At 47.5% G+C, this 14,521-nt stretch overlaps 1 long non-coding RNA gene and 1 other non-coding gene across 2 annotated transcripts; both read left to right on the top strand.

Annotated features, from left to right (window-relative positions):
- The first annotated feature begins 558 nt into the window (after nucleotides 1-558).
- Nucleotides 559-7,755, top strand: LOC116944588 (uncharacterized). Its single transcript, XR_004403129.2, has 7 exons — nucleotides 559-690; nucleotides 1,785-1,907; nucleotides 3,153-3,189; nucleotides 4,676-4,766; nucleotides 5,428-5,491; nucleotides 6,115-6,215; nucleotides 7,341-7,755. It is a non-coding gene; the product is annotated as an uncharacterized LOC116944588 (long non-coding RNA).
- On the top strand, nucleotides 2,780-2,846 carry LOC116944710 (small nucleolar RNA SNORD2). The gene has a single exon (XR_004403157.1). It is a non-coding gene; the product is annotated as a small nucleolar RNA SNORD2 (small nucleolar RNA).
- Nucleotides 7,756-14,521: the final 6,766 nt, after the last annotated feature.

Below are 14,521 nucleotides of genomic sequence, written 5' to 3'. Positions count from 1 at the left end.
CGGTACGTGAGTGACACCGGGTGTGGATAACTTTATTGACATGGGGGGGGGGGGAGGTTTTAGAGGGTGCGTCTTATAATCCAATACGTGAGTGACACCGGGTGTGGATAACTTTATTGACATGGGGGGGGGAGGTTTTAGAGGGTGCGTCGTACTTTCTGGTGCGTCTTATAATCCGGTACGTAAGTGACACCGAGTGTGTATAACTTTATTGACATGCGTCTTATAATCCGGTACGTAAGTGATACCGGGTGTGGATAACTTTATTGACATGGGGGGAAAGGTATAGAGGGTGCGTTTACTTTCCGGTGCGTCTTATTATCCGGATACTTCTGACCGCATTCAGTCAGCGCGCAGTGACGTCAGGCCCTTCGAGCTCCGCCCATCCGGCCCTCTCACTCCCTCCGCTCGCTTCGAGCCGTGTCTATCCGCGAGCCGCAAAGAATTCGGTAGGATTTTCAAAAGCTATGAAATATATTCTTTAATACATACACTGTCATGTACGTGTTCTCTTGCTATCGGTTTTATAATCACCTTGTTTAGTGACTGCAAGCTGCTTGTCATGATTGCGTTTCTAAACTTGGCTCTGTGAGGAACTAGTTGGCGGATGGATCTGCTTGATGGTGCAAGCGGGCTATATAAGGGCGCTCACCGTGCCCCGCCGTCTCTTTTGCAACGGCGCCCTGCGTGGTGAGTTAAACGCGCGCACACAAGCTGTGTAGGTCCGCTCGCATTCGCGACTTGAACTGCCAATTCACTATCGGTCTAATTCTAAACAACAATGGATAATGTTTACAGGCTTGTGCGAAGCAGAAGCCCTCGTTTATTGTGCGGATTCCTTAATTTATTATAGTCCGTGTTAAACGTATCGCCACGTGTCTACAAAACCTTGCATGTACAGTGTAAACTTGAAGGGGGTAGTGATTTATCTTGCCGAGGTTAGATCAATTTCGGCGGGGGAGAGTGCAGTGCGATGTTTAGTCATTGGTGAGGTCTCGCGGCTGCGGTGGGTCACGTGCACTCGTGGCTAAATGTATCGGTCTATGTAGGCCTAGTATCCTGTGTTTAAATATATATGGACTTTATTGAGACACTTAACACTTGGGGCAGTTCCATTTGAGGTACCACGCGCTGCTGATGTTGCAATTTCCGGGAATGTTTAACGCGGGTTGACTGCCGGGTTCGTAGCGCAGTTCTCTTAGTGCGCTGATCGACTGCGAGGGTTACTTGATCGGTGCAGGTTTGCGAGGCGACTTCTACATTGGGCAGTGCACCCACCGCTCGCTACGTTTTGCCGTGTTCGTAAGGCGTTGTCAGTCGTGCGGGTGTAGCAGCAGCTTAATCGTAAGGCGTGGCCGTTTAATTTATAGTAAAGGAATCTTTGTTGCCGCGTTATTTTTTTGGATGTAGGACCCATCCCCTGTTCGATAAAGTGACCGCTTTTTTTACTGGATTGCGACGGTTATATTCAGGCCGCTTGCCTAAATGTACGTTCCCGTACGGTGTCAATTGCAAAATCGATCTTGTAGACTGCCTTGCCCAAACCTTTGCATTTAATGTTGACAAACCTGCAGGAATGCGTGCACAATTATCAAGTTACTGTAATGCTTTATATGTTTAAGTGACTTTCGCTCTCTTCATTATGGATCGGTTAAATTTTAATCGTAACTTGCTGACCCTCAGACGTCGGTGTAAAAAAAAAGAGCTTCGTTGCTCATCAGATTTCTTCTGGGCCAATTGGCGTTGTCAAGAGCACAAATCTGATCCTCGTCTTGTCCCCATAGTGCGTGCACAGAATGGAGAATCTCAAAATGGCGGCCTCCATGGGCCGCACGTGGCGGAGACGCCACCCACGTGGTGTGGCCACATGACGTAACATCCGGCCCTACCGAAGGAGGGCAATGTTGGTAAGGGGCACGTGGTTTTCATTGTGGAGAGCCTTGTGTATAATATAACACTTTATAATTTTATATATAGTAATAGGTCTCGCTCGTTGCGGAGTTAACTCTGCCTCGCCCGTGACCGATAAAAGTATGTCAACCCATACGGTTTGCCCGTATTCTTGTACAGGGAAATTATCTTTTCAGAGCCTTCTGGGTTATGCCCGTTGAAATCCGGCCAATTTTTTGTCTTTCTCCCTTGTGATGGGACTAAGATTAACGTTGAGATTTATAAGGCCACGGGGTGACCAATAAGGTCTGAATTGGTCTGTAATAAGGTAGGCGCTGATAAGGGGTTGACGCGTATGGATAATCGTCGGTGCAGTGTTGTCAACCAGCAGCTGGTGCAAATTGACATTCCTGTGGCCGGAACAAGTTTGTTGACGGTACAGTTATACAGTTGGAATGTCAAGCAAAACCTTTGTGAACCCGCTTCTAAATGAGGGCCCACGCTGCGTTGGCTGTTGCAGTTGTGACCATACTTCACCATGCTGGTCTGGGGAGGTTTGAAGTTGGTATCCCAGGGTTTTTGGATGTCGCTTGTCAACTGATAGCTTTGAAATTAAAACTCTTTTGATTTCCAAATTGACTAACGCCAGGTTAGCGTCGATTTATCTTTGGGTCCTCCGGTTTAGAATAGGCATCACGCGTTTATAGGATTTGGCCACTGTACATTTCCACGTGATATCATTTGTGATGGGCAGGTCGCTTCTGAGACTGAGCTATATAGCTCCGTGTGCCTTACCTGGTAAAGTTAAAATAATTTTAGTTTTAGGCACGTGGCTAATTGTATTTTTGGCCAACGTTTTGTGATGGCGTTGGGGCCGTGTGGTTGCAGTGAGTGAAATGATGGTTACCATCTTTCGGGTCTGACGCCTGATGACCCCTAATCCACGCTGATCACTCGCCGTACAACCCACCTGGTTGTCCATTACCAGTGAGATGAAGTATTTTGCGCCTTGTAGAATTCTCATTTAAGGGTCCAGAACATTGTAGTTATGAACACCCACCACGTGGTAGTTTAGGGTATTATTTCTATAATGCTTTAGTCGTACCTAAGGATCCAAATTTTGGGTGATGAATATTTTTCGCACCTCCGATTGTCACGGATGGATGTATACGATGCGAAAGAAGTTCAACATACGTATATATATACAGAGGCGATGTAAAGGGGAGCCTGCGGCTAATCCTGTGGTCTTTGTGTTGCGCCAGGTCTGAGGTGGGCGAGCGGAGTGGATCGCGAGTGGAGGTGAGTTTGTGACGGCGCGTCATTGTTTTTGCACCACAAATGGAGGGCTTTGTCACAGACTGGCACAGCTGAGGTTTGGTTCCTGGGTTTCGGCCACCCAAACTGTTCTTTGAACTTGATTCTCTTGTGAAGCTAGTAGCTCTTGGGCCACTTGCCAATTATTTGCAGAGTCCCCATAGATTAACAGGGAATCTATTGGCTCTTATAGAAACCCCAAAACTCAGACTCGTTCTCATAAACCCAATCCAGTTTCTACGAGAAAAGACTGTACAGTAAATTTTATTTCTGTAATTTGGCTTGAATCCATTTTTGAAGATTAAAAATATGGGTTTTACAGTCTTGCATGTGGCAGAGTGGGTAGGAAAGTGCTGCCCCTCTTGATTTATGGATCAAAGGTCACTTGAAGGAATCTGAGGTAGCTCCATCTGCTTCCGTGGGCCGTTCTCTTTACAATAAAGGTTTTTGGATTAGATCTAACCCAAAAACCTTTATTACGAATAATATTGGTCGCGAAAGCCTACGTGTTAAAACGTTCTCTTTACGCATGGTCGCACTGCTCCGAGTTGTGAATGGATCCGTCATCTTGTGATGTGATGCTAGTGGCACGATTGCGGTTGTAGAAACTGATCATTAAAAGCATCTCCCCTCTCCATGCATTTGGGTGACGATGCAAACTGGAGCTGCTGGTCTGTTTACCATGACCAGATCAAATTGGTTAAATTCCAGCCGGGAGAAGAGTTCAGGCTGAGACGGGCTGCCGTGTGGCTCCGTGCAGGATAAAGTTACAGCGCCGCCCTTCCCCATGGCCCCGCCGTCGTTCCCCCTGCAGACAGGAAGTGATGTCCTACTATCCCTCCCTGCCGACCAATTGCGTGGCTCCGGAGGGACGCTTGGGCACCGACAAATTCAACCCCGATTATTTCAGAATATTTTTATTTAGACTGGAGTAATTTGAGCTATGAAGCTCATGTTTTCACAGATGTCCAGTTGGGGCACGGTCAGAAAGTTACAACAATACAAGAACCGATAGGGGTGCAAATTAGAGGAAAGGTTGGCAAGTCACTAAAAATAAACAAATGTTTCCTGACCTCCAATGATCTCAATCCATGACGTTCACGTCCCGTGGTGACTTGGGTTGAGTTTTCTCTCGTGGAGTGAACAATGGTGGTTATGCGAATTCGTGTTACGGTGAACAGAGGGTCCCTTTGGCAAAGAAATGGACAGCTTAAGAGATCTTTGGTCGCCAAGTTGTGAGAAGAGTACGAGAGATGGGAAGTCTCAAATTAAGAATCTCTGAAAAGTGAATTTAAGACGTGTCTGATGAACGGAACTCTACGAAAGTGAATGGCCAGCAATTTGATTCAGATATCTATTGAAGTAGCCGAAATGGCATGTTGCGTGCGTGGTGCGTGTGTTGCGTGGCGGTGGGCAAAGCGGGGGTGGTGCTGGGCCGTTTGGTTGACCTGTGTGCACGTCACGTCCGCAGGTCGCTGCATCCTCTCTGCATGTCGCCCATGGCCAAGGAAAACCCAGCGGCGATTGCATAGGTGGGGCGGGAGATCGTTGAGCCCGGCAAGGTGAGAGGACTGGCGATTCCGCAAGTGGGGAGAGCTAAAATGGACGGGTTATCAGTATATGCCCATTTGGTAATAAAGACCGAGAGAGGCTGCCGCGTGGCGCCGTGCAGGATAAAGTTACGGCGCCGCCCTCCCCTGCGGCCCTGCCGTCGTTCCCCCTGCAGACAGGAAGTGATGTCCTACTATCCCTCCCTGCCGACCAATCGCGTGGCTCCGGAGGGACGCTTGGGCACCGACATTTCAACCTGTACTATATATGCATATTTTATTACTATATTTTGTCACTTGGAAGTCTTGAGATGGATCATCGCATGCATAGCAAATGTGTGTAACGTCGTGTGATTTCAATATGCAACTTGAAAAAGTTGGGCGTTCTGAATTTATTTATCCTGGATAAATCTGAGCTTTGAGCTTTTTCAGTAATGTTTGGTATTTCACAGGTGGAAGGCTGGGTGCTTGAATGTTGCAACACAACGGATTTGGCTGTACTAACCTACAACGTTAGCCCCCACAGCAACCTATAGCACCTGCTAGGCAATGCCAGCCATCCGTGCATTATCCAAGCTTAGCTCATGAGATCGGGCACATTAGAGGTGATTGGGTCATTGGTGTTTGGGTTGTACCATTGTGTAAGCCGTGCGGGGGTTTTGTGTGCGTGCAGGTGGGATCGTACCATTGAGTGGGAACAGAGACCACGTAACCCTACTCGTCACCCGTTCAACCAGGTGAGAGACGTCTCAGATTACACGCATGTACGAATTTTGTTTTTAATCCACAATCTCTTGCGGAGGTGTGGGGGGGACAGTGTTGATTGAGCAAGATGTGTAAATTTAGAACTGGGGAGACTAATGGGCGTGGTGCTGACCACCCACCCTCCTATTGTGCTGGCCTTCATAAGACCTTGTTTGTATGCCCATAGTCTGGGACTTCACGGGGGGTGTGGGCAGGCAGGAATCTTTTGGAGTGGCTTCCGAGTGCTTTGTTGCGCTATCATTAGCGATTGCCAAGTCCCATCTGAAAACTACCTATACAACTCCGGGGGGGGCCTTGCCTGGCAAAGTAAAAGCTAGTTTAGTTTTAGTGCTGATCCCCTTCCGCTCTGGGCAGAGGCTGCGTTATCTGGCGCAGTCTCAATCGTGGGAGGGGAGAGCGAACTCCCGAATCTCATCCCGGCCGGCTCCTCACCGTGAACTGGTGCCGGTTCATGCTCCGGGAACAGAATTTTAATAAACGGCGGACGGATGTCTTGTCACGAGAGACGGTTTAACACGTTGACGAAACTGGAGGTCAGTTGCAATGCATTGATGCCGGTGTTGCTGCTGCATGTGGTGGTTTTTTTTCCCCCCAGCTCTGACCTGGAGGTGGACAGACTGATGCAACGGGGGAGGGGGAGAGGTGGACAGATGCAAGCTGCTGGTAACCGCTGACGACTGCCTCCCTCGTCCCACGGTACGCTGCTCTGCCATCGTGTGAGCCGCCGGGAGATGTGAGAAGGGTATCCTCAGGAGGTGGTAGCTTTGTTGATATCCGCTTCCGTGGGGGGAGGGTTGACTTATGTGCGAGCTCTGAATTTATTCCGTGTCGCGTGGTGCCAAAAGAGCAATTGGAAAACTTGGAGAAAAGTTGAAAATAAAGTGCATTTTCCTCCCACCACAAGGACAAGGGGCACCATACGGATTGGGGCAGTCCTGCTTGGAGTAAGCTCTGGTGCCGGTGATTTGGATAAGGTTAGGCCATGTAGGACTCCCACCGGCAGTTGTGTATACCTCTAGGAAGGTGGAATGGATTTGGATGGAGACGGCGGTGGTTGGCGATGGGGAGCGGTAGTGTAGCGGTTAACGCATCGCGCTATGAGCTCATGTGACTCGGGTTTGATGCAGTGCCGATTATCTAAACCGGTTCTGGGCTCTCCCCTCATGTGTACCTGGTGCTTTGTGTAACCATTGGCAGGTTGGGTGTGGTTCTGGCCACCCCTCACCCCCTGGTGTGCCGTGTTGGCCTTCATACTCGCGAACAACACTTGCCCCAACCGGCTGTTAAGGCTGTATGGAAGGGTATCCTTTGTCATTGGTGTATATACCACAGGCTCGGAGCAGTAAGGCGGCCAGCCCAAACCCACAGGCAGTCAAATTCCTGACAGGGCTCCCCATCCCTGTCGGGGCCAAGCCTTGTGGCAGAGCAGCGGTGCTGGACTCCACGGCGGGCAGCGGTGACCCACGCTCGTCCCGTCACTACAAAGCCAGCTACAATGCAGTACAGAAACTAGGATGTGTGTGTGTGCCTGGTTTTATATAAATACAACAGTCGAGGGGTTTCTTCCCCCCCCCCCCCTCTGAAATGTCACCCGGATTGTTCCATTGACAGCCGCCGAATCTGAGTGGTTGGGGGTATCCCGTGGTGCTGGGAATGACGTGTGTGCAGGAGCGGACAATAGCAGAGCTGCGTCTGAGATCTCTCGTCTGGTCCGCCAAGTGGTGGTGGGGGTGGCACTTTCCCCCAATGAAATGGAAAGCAATGTTGGTGTACGTTATGCGTGGTTTGTTGACTAGATGGTTTCCCCTGTGCATGCCTTAGGTGTGGTGCTGAAGCTCAAGTTGGATTCCCAGCTGGACCAGAAGGCACTGGGATCTTGCTGGCCGCTACCCCTGGGGCTCGTAATTGTTGACACCGGCTGCCCCTGGAGGAGGGGGGCAGCTGCTGCTGCTGCATCGTCTCCTATCCCGTGTTTCCCTTGCCGCTCCAAATTTAGCACAGTTGCCTATATGTACCACGCAACATAAGTTGTAGATACTCCCCTCGCCTACATCGACATGAATGAAACTCTTACCGCTCGATGCCTCTCCCAGCGCACAAACTTCCCCTAGCCTCGGTCATTCGCAAGATGGCGACCCCACCGCTACACAAGGGGCGTTTTGCGTGCTGCAGCTCGGCAAGACCGAATCGGTAATTGCGGTGCAGCGTGCGTTTCGACGGCGTTTTGGCATCGATCCGCCGATGTCCAAGAGCGTCCGTGGTTGGCACCGACAGTTTGAGGAAACTTGTTGCTTGTGTAAGGGGAAGAGCGCGGGGCGACCGCGCACCTCGGAGGAGAACGTGAGGAGAATTCAGGAGAGTTTTCTGCGTGGCCCGCGCAAGGTCCACCCGTCCGTGTCACCGAGAACTTGCGATCCCTCGTACGACCGTCTGGCGTGTGTCGAGGCGACCTTTAATCACGAGGCCGCACCGGTCGCAAGTGTTCCAGGCTCTTGGTGCAGGCGACAGAGGAAGGCGCGTGGAATTTTGTGACGCGGTGTTAGAGCATGGAGGACGGACGACTTCTTGCCGCCTTTGATTTTTAGTGAGGAAGCGACGTTTCAGCTTTGCGGTAAAGTTAACCGGCACAACGTGCGCATGTGGGGATGGGAGAATCCACACGAAACTGCAGAGCGCGAGCGTAGTTCCTCGACGGTGAACACGTTTTGTGCCGTTTCTCAAAGAAAGGTTTACGGCCCTTTCTTTTTGGAGGGAAACACAATCACGGGGCAAGCGTATCTCGAAATGCTGCAGAAATGGCTCCACAGCTTGACGAAGATTCTGATGACTTTATTTATCAGCAGGACGATGCACCGCCACATTGGCACCTGCAGGTGCGACGTTTTCTAAATGACGCACTGCCTCAACGTTGGATAGGTCGCACAGGGACCCCAAGATTTGGCGCTACACGCCTGGCCCCCAAGATCCCCAGACATCACCACACCCTGTTTGACTTCGTGGGGATACGTCAAAGACCGTGGTGTTTTTGTGCCACCGTTAGCGACTAATCTGGATGACCTCAAACAGAATCTCGGCAGTGGGTGACATCAGTGGAAGAAGACGCTTTGAGAGGCGTTTGGGACGAATTAAACGATTGTCTCGATGTTGTCCGTACAGCAGACGGAGGGCACGTAGAGCATTTATAAAATGGTAAAAATTTATAACGCTTTAAACCGTTTGTAACTTTTTGTGTAATTGTAACATGTTTCTATGGTGAAATATACTACTTTGAAATTTGGTCCATCTTTTTGAAACGCCCTGTACAGTAATTTATCTATTTAAACCAGAAATGACTAAAATACATTTGACGATCTATGAATACATTTATTGCTGAGTTTAGACGGCACTTTTTGAGCAGAATGATGCAATATGAACCTGGTATGATATCAATTGCATGTTATTCCTAGAAGTCATGGATGATACAATGACAACTCGGCTTGCATCCTGCTGAACAAATTACCCAATATCAACTCTAGAAATCAGTGGTGCACTTTGTCGGTGTTTGATTTTGCAAAGGGATACTTCTGTTTAGCCAAAGTTAGCAGAGCTGCCTCGTGCTTGTGAACAAAGCAGAACTGCTGTGTTTGCGGTGAAGTGACTTTTGCATCACCAGCGCAGTGACCACGGGTTAAGGAAGCCTATCACCTGTGTTTTGGCTGCACAATTGGAGATTGGAACAAGATGTGGGCTTCACACGCTGCAACACTTGTGCAACACATTTTTGCCAGTGGTTGAAAAGGAAATGTATGCCTTTTGCAGTGGCAATAATTGAGACAGAAATTGTTAGGTTGGGAAAGGTGTGAAGAGGAACACGTGAGCTGCATTAGCCATAGATTCAATCTGCTAAACGCCCATTTAATGAATACAAGAGAAGCCAAGAACTAGACACTGAATAAGACCTAAACGATGTATTTGTATCCAAGTTTGTTGCCTTGTTTTGTAATAAATTGTATTTTTATAACCCTTTTGTTGAGGTTGTGTTACATGAACAGGGCTGGTGAGATGTAAAGCAACCATTAACATAAATAGCTCTTACAATTCAGATGAAAAATGTACAAACTTTAATGTATTGAACGGTAGTCAATCTGTTTTTGTAATTTGAATTCAGCACATCAAAATTCATAATAGCACATTGCTTCCCTGAAAGCAGACGTCTAAAAGATTGTAGGCTAGTGTATTTTACTACCACGCGTTTACCTGGGAAACACTCGGTCATTACCTGTTCTGGAGGCTCCTGCCATGTGATCGTGGAGTGGAAACTGGCTCCTGCTGTGTAATCCCAATTGGGTAACTCGCATGTCACGTTTCAGCCATCGTTTTTTTGGCCCGCTTATTCGCATTTGACTTAATTTGAAGGTAATTTTTCTTCGGCGTTCAGATGTTTGGCCAATACCGATTTACGTTGTGGATCATAGCGAGGACTCTTCCTCAAATGAGAACCTGGTGCAGTGTGTAAACATCGTCACTGGGGAGACAAAGGTGGGCGGGCGTGGACCTGGCAAGCGACCCCCTCGTGTGTGTGTGTGCCAGCCTTCACTGGTCTTTGCCGACAGCACTTGCTCCCAACAGCCTGTTAAGGCTACATGGGGGATCTTTGTTTAGCCATGGAAGGAAAGCCGGAGGAAGATACATGGGAGGACGAGGAAGCGAACATTTCCACGCGCAGATTTTGCAATTCCTCTGGGTAATGTTTTAATGAGGGGGTGGGTGGGTGGTCTTGTGATGAGGTAAGAGAAGGTGGCAACTGCAGTTGCACCAGCTCCGTGCGCGTGTTTCGCTGTTGTAAATAAAATCTGACGTTGGAACCGCAGCGTTCTGTGCGAGGATGTTAACTTGATAACGTGCAGATGTGACATTTTCAGATTTGAATTGTCACAAATGATACCAACCTGGGTAACTTTGAGGCGTGAAAGAGGAGCTTGAGCAGTGGATTGATCATGGCAGATTAATCCTCTGCCATAGGCACGTGGAATTTCCGCCGTCTGAGACTGGATTATTACGTCTGCAGGATAACCATGGCATTATTACGTCTCAATCGCGCAATTTCAGATGTGCTGCAGCTGTCTGAAATGCGCTTACGATATCCAGAAGCCCCTGGAGGTATGCACTTTTAATCAGTGTTTTAAAACTGACTTCTTTAAAACTGCTTTGGTTCAATGTGTCCTCCCCCCCGCCCACCCTTTTAGGGGCCGTCCATAAATGACGTCACGCGATTTTGGACGATTTTTACCCCCCCCCCTCGTCACGGCGTCACAAAAAGTCAGACCCCCCCTCAAGTGACGTCACAAAGCTCTGCCCCCCCCCCACCCAAAACCATATTTCCATTTTAAAATAAAACATGCTTCAAATCGCTTTAAACTATTGTCATTGTAGTGCGTATTTAATGTGGAGCTGCACTCTGATGTTGTAGGAGTGTTATAACAATTCTATTAAAAAAATATCTCAAATCTTGAATAAACACAGGATCCAGGTCCGATTCAACACATTACATAAAATCCGTGATCTGGTTCCGTCTGTAAAAGATGTGATTCCGGACATACAGTACCCTGGCGTCTACAAACTAAGTTGCCTCTATGGTAGTAGTTACATTAGAGAAACCAAACGCCATGTCTCGGACCGCATTCGTGAACACAAAGCAGACCTTAAACACGGTAGGACCAACACCTCGACCGTGGCAGATCACTGTTATAATTCAGTAGGCTCACATGACATTGACTTCTCCAAGACGGAAGTTCTTTGTAAGCCATCTGGCTACCATGAGAGATTCGTTCATGAGGCTATCCACATATACAAACAGACAATTTCAAACGAGAAGATGGATTCTGGCTTAGCAATCATTGGAAGGATTTGATAAACCATTTCGGGTCTTAATTGATTGTTCACGCTTAAGGTGGCTTTCAGACCGCTTCCATTATTTTCGTCTCCCCCCTCCTCTTTTCCGAACATAGATGGACTCGTCCTTCTGAACAAACTGTCAAATCGCTCTCCGTGGTGCTAACGTTAAAAAAAACCGCCACTTTTTTCAAATTTTCTTGTTGTGGTTTTCACCCCTGATGATGATTGCTTGTGTTGCAATCGAAACGTCGTGACTTTACCGAAAGAACCAAGAATATGAATCCCTGCAGTCACGAAAACTTTAAATTATTTTTTTTTCTATATTTATTTAAAGTTGCACATTTTGATGTGACGTCACATTTCACACCCCCCCCCCTCGTCACACGTCACAAATGTCTGACCCCCCCCCCAGGTGCGTGACGTCATTTATGGACGGCCCCTTACCTGATTAGCATGGTTGGCTACGTACGGTGTGAAAAGTTCATGCATATAGTCGGCGTCATTCGTGAAGACCATCAGTGGATGGATCATGACTGATTACATCTTTTCTCCATTCCACCAGTCGGTTGTCATAAACGACAAAATAACCATATTCAGTTCTTGTGAGCTCGTGGTCTGGATAAGGCTGGGGGCTTTGTTGTACTGTAGATGCAGTGCTTCTGCGCGCACCTCACAGGTGCGTGTTAAATCTCGAGGCGAGGTACGTGGAGTTCCCCCTCCCCCCTGGTGGTGGTGCGTCAGAGGGACATCGTGTGCCGAATGTAATCGCGGATTAGAGGTGAGCGGAGGCATCGCCACGGTGGCGTCCTGGCGGCCACGAACAGAGAGATTTATACACGAAGTTGGACCCTGGGATCACAATGGGCCTGGTGCCTGGTCCGGGGTTCAAAATGGGCCTGGTCCCTGGTCCTGGGATTCACACTGGGCCTGGTCCCTGGGTTCACAATGGGCCTGGTCCCTGGTCCTGGGTTCACAATGGGCCTGGTCCCTGGGTTCACAATGGGCCTGGTCCCTGGGTTCACAATGGGCCTGGTCCCTGGGTTCACAATGGGCCTGGTCCTGAGCCTGGTCCTGTTGACAAGTCAGCACCTTCGCAGAGTGTACCGGGACACGGGGACACGTGAGAACTTTCACAGCGCACCCAATTTAATTGTAACTTTGACGAGGTGTTCTCAATTGTGCACGAGTACTTGTGACGAAGTGTACCCAGACAGGGGACAGACACCGGCACTGTCACAGAGAGTACCCAGATCCAACGAGACAATTTTTGCAAAGTGTACCTAAACTCGTGAAGACATGAGCGGTTGTTAGTTACCGGTTTTGAGCGAGATTTTACTACGTTATCAGTGACGTAGTGACTACATTATCAGTGATGTAGTAACTACATTATCAGTGGTGTAGTAACTACATTATCAGTAGCGTAGTAACTACATTATCAGTGATGTAGTAACTACATTACCAGTGATGTAGTGACTACACTATCAGTGGCGTAGTGACTACATTATATCAGTGGTGTAGTAACTACATTATCAGTGACGTAGTAACTACATTATCAGTGACGTAGTAACTACATTATCAGTGGTGTAGTAACTGCATTATCAGTGACGTAGTAACTACATTATCAGTGACGTAGTAACTACATTATCAGTGACGTAACTACATTATCAGTGGTGTAATGACTACATTATCAGTGGTGTAGCAACTACATTATCAGTGACGTAGTAACTACATTATCAGTGACGTAGTGACTACATTATCAGTGGCGTAGTAACTACATTATCAGTGAGGTAGTAACTACATTATCAGTGGCGTAGTAACTACATTATCAGTGACGTATTAACTACATTATCAGTGGTGTAGTAACTTCATTATCAGTGGCGTAGTAACTACATTATCAGTGGCGTAGTAACTACATTATCAGTGAGGTAGTAACTACATTATCAGTGGCGTAGTAACTACATTATCAGTGACGTATTAACTACATTATCAGTGGTGTAGTAACTTCATTATCAGTGGCGTAGTAACTGCATTATCAGTGGCGTAGTAACTAAATCATCAGTGGGGTAGTGACTATATTATCAGTGGCGTAGTAACTACATTATCAGTGGCGTAGTAACTACATTATCAGTGGTGTAGTAACTACATTATCAGTGGTGTAGTGACTACATTATCAGTGGTGTAGTAATACATTATCAGTGGTGTAGTAACTACATTATCAGTGTAGTAACTGCATTATCAGTGACGTAACTGCATTATCAGTGGTGTAGTAACTACATTATCAGTGGTGTAGTAACTACACTAGCAGTGGTGTAGTAACTACACTATCAGTGGTGTAGTAACTGCATTATCAGTGACGTAGTAACTACATTATCAGTGGTGTAGTAAATACATTATCAGTGGTGTAGTAACGACAATATCAGTGGTGTAGTAACCACATTATCAGTGGTGTAGTAATTACATGATCAGTGGTGTAGCGACTACATTATCAGTGGTGTAGTAACTACATTACCAGTGACGTAGTAACTACATTATCAGTGGCGTAGTAACTACATTACCAGTGGTGTAGTAACTACATTATCAGTGACGTAGTAACTACACTATCAGTGACGTAGTAACTACACTTTAGTGACGTAGTAACTACACTATCAGTGACGTACTAACTACATTATCAGTGGTGTAGTAATTACATTATCAGTGACGTAGTAACTACATTACCAGTGGTGTAATAACTACATTATCAGTGACGTAGTAACTACACTATCAGTGACGTAGTAACTACACTATCAGTGACGTAGTAACTACACTATCAGTCACGCACGATCCCACCCAGGCTATTCAATATCACAGCTTCTCTGGCCCTAATCACATCGTCGTTCAGCTCACGGTCTCGAACATTTCACGCTGTAGGGGCTCTCCGTCTTCGCACAATGCAGCGACTACAGCTCCGTAGGACATCTGTGCTACATTGCGTTACCGCTCTAATTGAATTTAAACAAAATGTGGAGCATAATATGAAAGCACGTTCATAAACAAGACGTTTAAACCGGGTTTTAAATACGTGTTGTTGTTGTTGCCTGCCCCACGTGAGCTGGCGTCATCGACGTGAAAGCGACAATCCTCCAGATACG

The sequence above is a fragment of the Petromyzon marinus genome, chromosome 21 (assembly GCF_048934315.1).
Source record: "Petromyzon marinus isolate PM22_M1 ecotype Great Lakes invasive population chromosome 21, UKy_Petmar_22M1.pri1.0, whole genome shotgun sequence".
NCBI lineage: Eukaryota > Metazoa > Chordata > Hyperoartia > Petromyzontiformes > Petromyzontidae > Petromyzon > Petromyzon marinus.
This window is presented reverse-complemented; position numbering and strand designations above follow the sequence as displayed.